A 9,042-nucleotide genomic window follows, 5' to 3' on the forward strand; every position below is an offset into this window, starting at 1 on the left:
CACGTGATCCAAATCAACTAAACCATGTCTGATCATCACGTGAGATGGAGTAGTTTCAATGGTGAACATCACTATGTTGATCATATCTACTATATGATTCACGTTCGACCTTTTGGTCTCCGTGTTCCGAGGCCATATCTGTATATGCTAGGCTCGTCAAGTTTAACCTGAGTATTCCACGTGTGCAACTGTTTTGCACCCGTTGTATTTGAACGTAGAGCCTATCACACCCGATCATCACGTGGTGTCTCAGCACGAAGAACTTTCGCAACGGTGCGTACTCAGGGAGAACACTTCTTGATAATTAGCAAGAGATCATCTTAAAATGCTACCGTCAATCAAAGCAAGATAAGATGCATAAAGGATAAACATCACATGCAATCAATATAAGTGATATGATATGGCCATCATCATCTTGTGCTTGTGATCTTCATCTCCGAAGCACCGTCGTGATCACCATCGTCACCGGCGCGACACCTTGATCTCCATCATAGCATCATTGTCATTACGCCATCTATTGCTTCTACGACTATCGCTACCGCTTAGTGATAAAGTAAAGCAATTACAGGGCGTTTGCATTTCATACAATAAAGAGACAACCATATGGCTCCTGCCAGTTGCCGATAACTTCGGTTACAAAACATGATCATCTCATACAATAAAATATAGCATCACATCTTGACCATATCACATCACAACATGCCCTGCAAAAACAAGTTAGACGTCCTCTACTTTGTTGTTGCAAATTTTACGTGGCTGCTACGGGCTGAGCAAGAACCGTTCTTACCTATGCATCAAAACCACAACGATAGTTCGTCAAGTTAGTGTTGTTTTAACCTTCGCAAGGACCGGGCGTAGCCACACTCGGTTCAACTAAAGTTGGAGAAACAGACACCCGCCAGCCACCTGTGTGCAAAGCACGTCGGTAGAACCAGTCTCACGTAAGCGTACACATAATGTCGTTTCGGGCCGCTTCATCCAACAATACCGCCGAACCAAAGTATGACATGCTGGTAAGCAGTATGACTTGTATCGCCCACAACTCATTGTGTTCTACTCGTGCATATAACATCTACGCATAAAACCTGGCTCTGATACCACTATTGGTGAATGTAGTAATTTCAAAATTTTCCTACGCACACGCAAGATCATGGTGATGCATAGCAACGAGAGGGGAGAGTGTTATCCACGTACCCTCGTAGACCGAAAAGCGGAAGCGTTAGAACAACGTGGTTGATGTAGTCGTACATCTTCATGGCCCGACCGATCAAGCACCGAAACTACGGCACCTCCGAGTTCTAGCACACGTTTAGCTCGATGACGATCCCCGGACTCCGATCCAGCAGAATGTCGGGGAAGAGTTCCGTCAGCATGACGGCGTGGTGACGATCTTGATGTTCTACCATCGCAGGGCTTCACCTAAGCACCGCTACAATATTATCGAGGACTATGGTGGAGGGGGGCACCGCACACGGCTAAGAGATCAAGAGATCAATTGTTGTGTCTAGAGGTGCCCCCCTGCCCCCATACATAAAGGAGCCAAGGGGGAGGGTGCGTCCGGCCAAGGAGGGGCGCGCCAAGGGGAGTCCTACTCCCACCGGGAGTAGGACTCCCTTCTTTCCTAGTTGGAATAGGAGAAGGGGGAAGGAGGAGGGAGAGAGGAAGGAAAGGGGGGGCACCCCCTCTCCTTGTCCTATTCGGACTAGTGGGAGGGGCGCGCGGCCCAGCCCTTGCCTCCTCTCCTCCTCTCCACTAGGGCCCATGTAGGCCCATTAAGCCCCCGGGGGGTTCCGGTAACCTCCCAGTACTCCGGTAAAATCCCGATTTCACCCGGAACACTTCCGATATCCAAATATAGACTTCCAATATATCAATCTTCATGTCTCGACCATTTCGAGACTCCTCGTCATGTCCGTAATCTCATATGGGACTCTGAACAAACTTCGGTACATCAAAACTCATACACTCATAATATAACTGTCATCGAAACCTTAAGCATGTGGACCCTACGGGTTCGAGAACTATGTAGACATGACCTAGAACTGTTTCCGGTCAATAACCAATAGCGGAACCTGGATGCTCATATTGTCTCCTACATATTCTATGAAGATCTTTATCGGTCAAACCGCATAACAACATACGTTGTTCCCTTTGTTATCGGTATGTTACTTGCCCGAGATTCGATCGTCGGTATTTCAATACCTAGTTCAATCTCGTTACAGGCAAGTCTCTTTACTCGTTACGTAATGCATCTTTCCGTAACTAACTCATTAGCTACATTGCTTGCAAGGCTTATATAGATGTGCATTACCGAGAGGGGCCAGAGATACCTCTCCGACAATCGGAGTGACAAAACCTAATCTCGAAATACGCCAACTCAACATGTACCTTTGGAGACACCTGTAGAGCTCCTTTATAATCACCCAGTTACGTTGTGACGTTTGGTAGCACACAAAGTGTTCCTCCGGTAAACAGGAGTTGCATAATCTCATAGTTATAGGAACTTGTATAAATCATGAAGAAAGCAATAGCAACATACTATACGATCAAGTGCTAAGCTAACGGAATGGGTCAAGTCAACCACATCATTCTCCTAATGATGTGATCCCGTTAATCAAATGACAACACATGTCTATGGTTAGGAAACATAACCATCTTTGATTAATGAGCTACTCAAGTAGAGGCATACTAGTGACATTAAGTTTGTCTATGTATTCACACATGTATAATGTTTCCGGTTAATACAATTATAGCATGAATAATAAACATTTATCATGATATGAGGAAATAAATAATAACTTTATTATTGCCTCTAGGGCATATTTCCTTTAGATGGCCCGTCCCAGAGAATCACTTGTGGTTCAAAGCAAGCATTTCCAACGCCGAGGAATGGTTGAGTTGAAGTTCATTTCATTGCTTGTTATTTGTGGTGTGATGAAAACTTTAGTATTTATAATGTATCCTCGTTGTCGATGTGGGTTGATGACCTGTTGTATGTAATAAAATGGTATGCTTGTGATAAACTTACTAAATTTATGAATGGCTTTCGAGTCACTTCTTTGAGTGAGTGGTGTGACGAGGCAATAAAAAATTATGAATACATAATTATACGTGCATTGCAACAGGTTATCGAATGAGGCCAATCAACAATAGTAGTACACTATTTATACTAGCTTCACATGCTTCGCGCGTCGGGCGGGTGTTTTTACTGTAGCCATACTGTACATAACCAACACCTCGAATCCTCGATATTAGTACTATATAGTAAGTAGTAGGAGTAGTAGGGTGGCATGGGCCAGAACAAGCATTCACGTCCAGGAATACGACACACGCCACCAACACGACTTCCATCTGACACCATATTTCTTGGAGTCCGTGCTAGAGCAATCTCTTCAACCTCATCGTTTCTCTAACTCAGCCATCGCGTGGCGAGCGAGGTGGGGGTTTACCGATAGTCGGTTTCCTCAACTACGGTCCAACTTGTAAGGCCAACTCCAACGCTCTATCAATATATGGATGTACTCTTCTTCCCAATACCAAAACTTGCATCCATTCTACTCCCTACGTTCCACAATACATGCCTTCTATTTCTCAAAATATAGATGTATCTAGACATGTTTTAGTATATATGTACATCCATTTTTGGACAAATGGAAGTCAAGTGTTTTGGAATGGAGGGAGTACACAATAAAAATTTTAAGTTAGCACAACTAGTCTAATCCGAGAGCACAACCGAAGATTTGGTCGGGCTCTTCCTCCTTTTGTCGACACGTGGGACATCCAGCATCCAGGTCGTGTCATGCAAGAAAATAGAGTGGTAGTTGAAGCCACGTGATGTGCATCTTGGGTTAAACTGTAAATAGAATCCTACTACTCTTGAGTAACTCCAAAAGCGGCCACCGAAGATCTTTATTGGATTTGTTTTTCATCACCAGCACGTCGAGGTGAAAGATGTGCAGGTTCAGTGGGTCCTCTTGCGTTTTTGCTGACATGTGGGACCGCATATGAGCAAACAGACGATGGGCTCCGCGCGTCCGCTGGCTGGCTGAGAAGAGAGATAGAGGAGGGCTGAGCACGGACTCCAGGAAATTTGTTCTATGTAACCAGCACCTTGATATTTGCATGTGGTTGTTTCTAGAATAAAAAAAGGAGGTACCCCTACTTATGTTACTCCCACTACGCCTAGCCTAAGGTTAGTAGGTGACCTTGCGCTTGGCTCTTCGCCTCTTCCGGAAGTCGATGGTTCTACAGTAGTGCTTCTGGCAATCTGACACCAAATGAACTGATGCACGTCCACCGCTTGTAAGCAAAAGTTTCTCCTCGTGCTGCGAGCCACCGCGCACGCGTTGGCGAGGGAGAAGGCGTAATCAAGCTTCTCATCGTTCTGCGAGTTGACGGGACACATCAAAGTTGTTTACTAGTAGTACGTACTCTCTACAAAAAAGGGCTGACCATGTCATTGCTACCATCCCGTGCTCCGTTGTTGAGTATGTGCACTATTCACATGCCATCGAGGAGAAAAAATATTGCGTAGGTGCCATCAAAGTGCACGACTCACTTACGAAAAAGGGTTTCCCCCCGCTTTTCCCCCCGCACGACTCACTTACGCACTTCTTATTTGATTATCTCCATTTTCTTGCATGACATGTGCACCTTGATGCTAGATGTCTCGCGTGTTGGGAAAAGGATGAACAAATCTCACGTAAAAGAAAAGAGTTGAAGAGCATAGATTCCCGACGACCGAGAAGGAGTAAGGAACCTCGCGGTGCAGCGTCTGCAAGGAACCTTGCGCGTTTTCCCCTGTGTTTTGCCGCCTGCCCACCTATAAACAAATAAAAGAACATGAACTTTTCGCTAAACACTAGAAACGGTACACCAGGATGCTAAGTTGAAGATGTTTTATACTCCCTCCGTTCCCAAATATAAGTCTTTTTAGATATTTCAATAAGGGACTACATACAAAACAAAATGAGTGAATCTACACTCTAAAATATGTTTACATACATCCGTATGTTGTAGTCTATTTGAAATGGCTAGAAAGACTTATATTTAGGAACAGAGGGAGTAGTGTATATTGAATTATTGATAACCACGCAACAAGCCACGCATGTACAGGACGCATGCAGCCACGCATGTACACAAGCCAACGCACTAACTCCATCTGATCCAACTCATGCACATACGCGCACAGCATGGAGCACACAACACACGTACACAACACGTGCATGCACACACGCTCAACCGCGGAATGCACGTGAATAACACATGCATGCGCACACACTCGGCCGCATGGAGGCGTGCGCCATCCGCGGCGACGTCCGCTTCATCGTGCTACGGCAAAGCTTGCACGCAACAGTGCATACACATCTCTTGCAGCACCTCTTTGCCGTCGTTACTCAACTACTAGTCGGAGACGAAGACGACCGCAGCCTCGCCTTAGAGCTAGCACCGATGGAAAACACACGCACGCTGCACGCACACGAGCACATACGGAGTGCCCACAGCATGGTGGTGGTGCGTCCCCAGTCGCCTCTACTCCTTCTGTGCATGTTATCTATCAAGGCGGCTACATGCTAATGATGATGTGGGTGAGATCTTCTAGGACTCAGAGGATGATGAGGAAAATTATGAGACACAAGGTGACGTACACCGTCAAGGTCCATGGTCAAGGGGGTGCTAGTAAGTGCTTAGATGTGCTTAGAGCAAGTACAATAGAGTTGAGTCAGTGGGCTATAAGTAATAAACTAGTATTTTTCTGCTTAGTTGGAGGAAAGAGAAGAGGAGAGAGAAGGTAAGCGGGCTCTTCGTGAAGAGCCAGCTCTAGCACGTGCTCCTAGGCACTTTGTGAGAATGAAAGGTGGGCCACATAATAAAAAAGTAGTACACTCTTTTGATCTACTATTGTACATGTTGACTATAAGATGGGATGTAGATGACATGGCACTGGCTTATAGCTAGCAGTTGGCTATACTATTAACCATGCTCTTTAGATGAGGTGCTAAGTGCATTAAATGGCTTAGTAACTCAAGTCTTCAATGCATAGGTGCTTAGTTTATTGGTGCCACATCATATTTTATGCCTATGTGGCAGGCTTAGCAGCTATACATGGTGGAGCACTGGGAGAGGCCAAGGCTGGTCATAGTAGGGAGTAACTTATACTGTAACATATTACTATGTTACTCTAAACATCTCTATAAACCAGAAAGGAGGGAGTAGTAACATGGACTAGTGTCATATGCAGAGTATGGGAGCATATGATATTTCCCCGTCCGAACCGATCCCAAGTTGGCTTCTCACCTTCTTGGCCCAACAAAAACCCCTCCCCCTCCCGCGCGCGCTTCCCGCCCGGCACCAGCTGCGCCCGCCGCTCCACATTGATGGCAAGTCAGGGCGAAGCGACCTCTCATTGCTTCCGCCGTTGAAGCGGCGCGCCGACCGAGGGCACCGCCCGCTGCACGCCCAACATTTCAAACTACATAGTGGAGAGTAACTTTAGAGCAAGTACTACAATTAGATGACATAAGCAGGCTATAAGGATTTAAATATAGTATTTGTGCTTAGTTGAAGGAGAGAGAAGAGGAGAGACAAGAGAAGCGGATTGTAAACGTGTAGCCGGTTGTACTCCAACATACTTTGTGAGACAAAAGGTGGGGCCATTATTAATGATATAGTATTTATACTAAAGGGACTAATGGACGCCTTAATTACTCTGTTTTTTTAGACAAACCTTGGTGGGGCTATTATTGACTTTTTTTGAGCTATTATTGACTTGGACGTGGGGTTTGGGGGCCAAAGGCCTACTATTATACTCGCACGACCGACCTGACATGCTCTACCCTAGCCGCCGCTGTATCATATGGTTTCACACTGTTCCAGATCTTAGCGCCGCCACACAATTCTTCTCTAGTCCGGCGTGCACCACGAGAAGGGACAGCAGTCCTCCGAACCCCGCCTTTCGTGATCCTGTATGGGAGAGGGGCGATCAGGTTTTTGGGGAGCACACTCCTATGACTTCTGCTAGCAACGACTTCCTCAACGACAGCCTTCTTCCCCGACCTCGGTGACCTCTTCATCAACGACATGAGTGACAACATCAACCACATCGGTTCTGCTCCCGCTGTACAGTATGTGATTATGTCCTCATGGTTTAGTCTGCATCATTACTTTGATGTCTGCAATTGTCGTCATGATCTATTTATTGCTGATTCAGATTAAATCTCATACTAAATTGCTCATATATTCAACAATCCAATCCAAAAACCTGATTACAGGCAATTTACTCCGAGTGGTTTTGCTGCACTTTTGAAGCCGCCTACTTTTAAGGGGGTGCAATATTAAAGGTGGCGCACAAGACAGTATATTGGTTTCAGATCATGTACTGCTATGACGCCACTAAGGGTAAGCCTGAGGGCGATCTTAATCCTACACAGCAGGGAGATTTTCAGAACATGGATACCCTCTTCAAAGCCGCCATGCTGAGTATTCTTGACGATTCCATTGTGGATTCATATATGTCGTTTGACAGCGGCAAAGACATGTGGGCTGCGCTCGAGGCCACATTTGGGCCCTCGAGCACTGGCAACGAGTTGTACGTCATGGAGCAATCCTGTGACTACAAGATGACTGATGAGCGCTCTGTTGTTCAGCAGACTCATGAGATATAGTCACTCTCTAAGGAACTTGAGTACTTTAAGTGTGTGTTGTCGGACAAATTTGTTGCTGGGACCATCATTGCCAAGCTTCCACCTTCGTGGAACGATTTTGCTACTTCTCTGAAAAACAAGAGACATGAGTTTTCTGTTTTGGATCTCATTAGCACTCTTGATTTTGAGGAGAAGGCGAGAGCAAAAAACACACGTGCTCGGGTCGCTGAGGGAGCTTCTAGTGCCCACATGGTACACGAGAAGAACTTCCAACCCAACCAGCCCCAAAACAACAAGAACAAATCTCAGGGGAAAGGCAAGTTTGATGCAAAGAACGAGCCGTCACATTCTACCAACTTCAAGAAGAATTCTCATAACCGGAAGGGGTACAAACCTCAATTTTGGTAGCACCGCACAAAATTTATATGGCTGCATCTACCTGCTATCAGCTAACCTCATGGTGCTCCAGGTATTCCTACATTCGTAACTAGGTACAATGACCACCGCAAGATGAAATTAGCTTATTCGTACGTTGACTTGCTGAATGCAGTGCGGAACGATCCTATCATGTGTGGAGGAGCAAACAAGCAGTGCAGCCGAAGGTGGAAATCAACCAAGGACTTATGAAATTATATATAATCTTCCTCAGGCAGGTCAGTATCCCCTTCGTCCAGATGATCATGTTTTGTCATGCCGAGCTATTGATATGTGCTACTGTTTTGCAACACCGTTTAAGTATAGCTATTGTTTTCCTATCTTTTCAGATTCAGGACAATGAATATGATTTCAGGGGAACTGCACAATATGGACCCATGTTGAGTCATCTCTATTGCCTCATGTGTTTGCTGCAAATGTGTCAGCATCAATTGCAAGATGAGGCAGCTAGCTAGCTGTGGAGTTGCCAACATGCTCAAAGTGCTCGCAACTTTGAGAAGAAACAAGCATGCCCAGGAAATTAATGCGTGCGCAGGGAGGCCCTTTGCTCAGAGAAGCATCGACCGATTTTCTTTATTTCCACACCTTCTCACAGCTTTGTATTGGTTATAGTATGGTGAATCATTGAGATGCATAGACATGCTGAACTTTTGTTCTTCTGAATGTTAGTTTAATGTGAGTGTCTGCATCCAGTACCGCATCCTCTAATTTGGTGGATGCACACAGAGAAAATAAATCTCCTTAATTTACTCCATAACCACCCTATTAAATAGGCCTAGTAACAAACCAGACGCGTGCAGTGGCCGACGGGCACATGCATCCTGCATGCATGGCCAGTCAGCCAAGTCCATGCGCCAACTCCAATGCAGCAACGCAAAAGAAGAGAGCGGTTCTTGGGAAAAAGCGAGTAGTTAGTGCAGCGGGCCTTGTAAACACGAACAACTCGCTCTCCCGCTTTCGTCCC

This window comes from Triticum dicoccoides, chromosome 5B, assembly GCF_002162155.2.
Source record: "Triticum dicoccoides isolate Atlit2015 ecotype Zavitan chromosome 5B, WEW_v2.0, whole genome shotgun sequence".
Classification (NCBI taxonomy): domain Eukaryota; kingdom Viridiplantae; phylum Streptophyta; class Magnoliopsida; order Poales; family Poaceae; genus Triticum; species Triticum dicoccoides.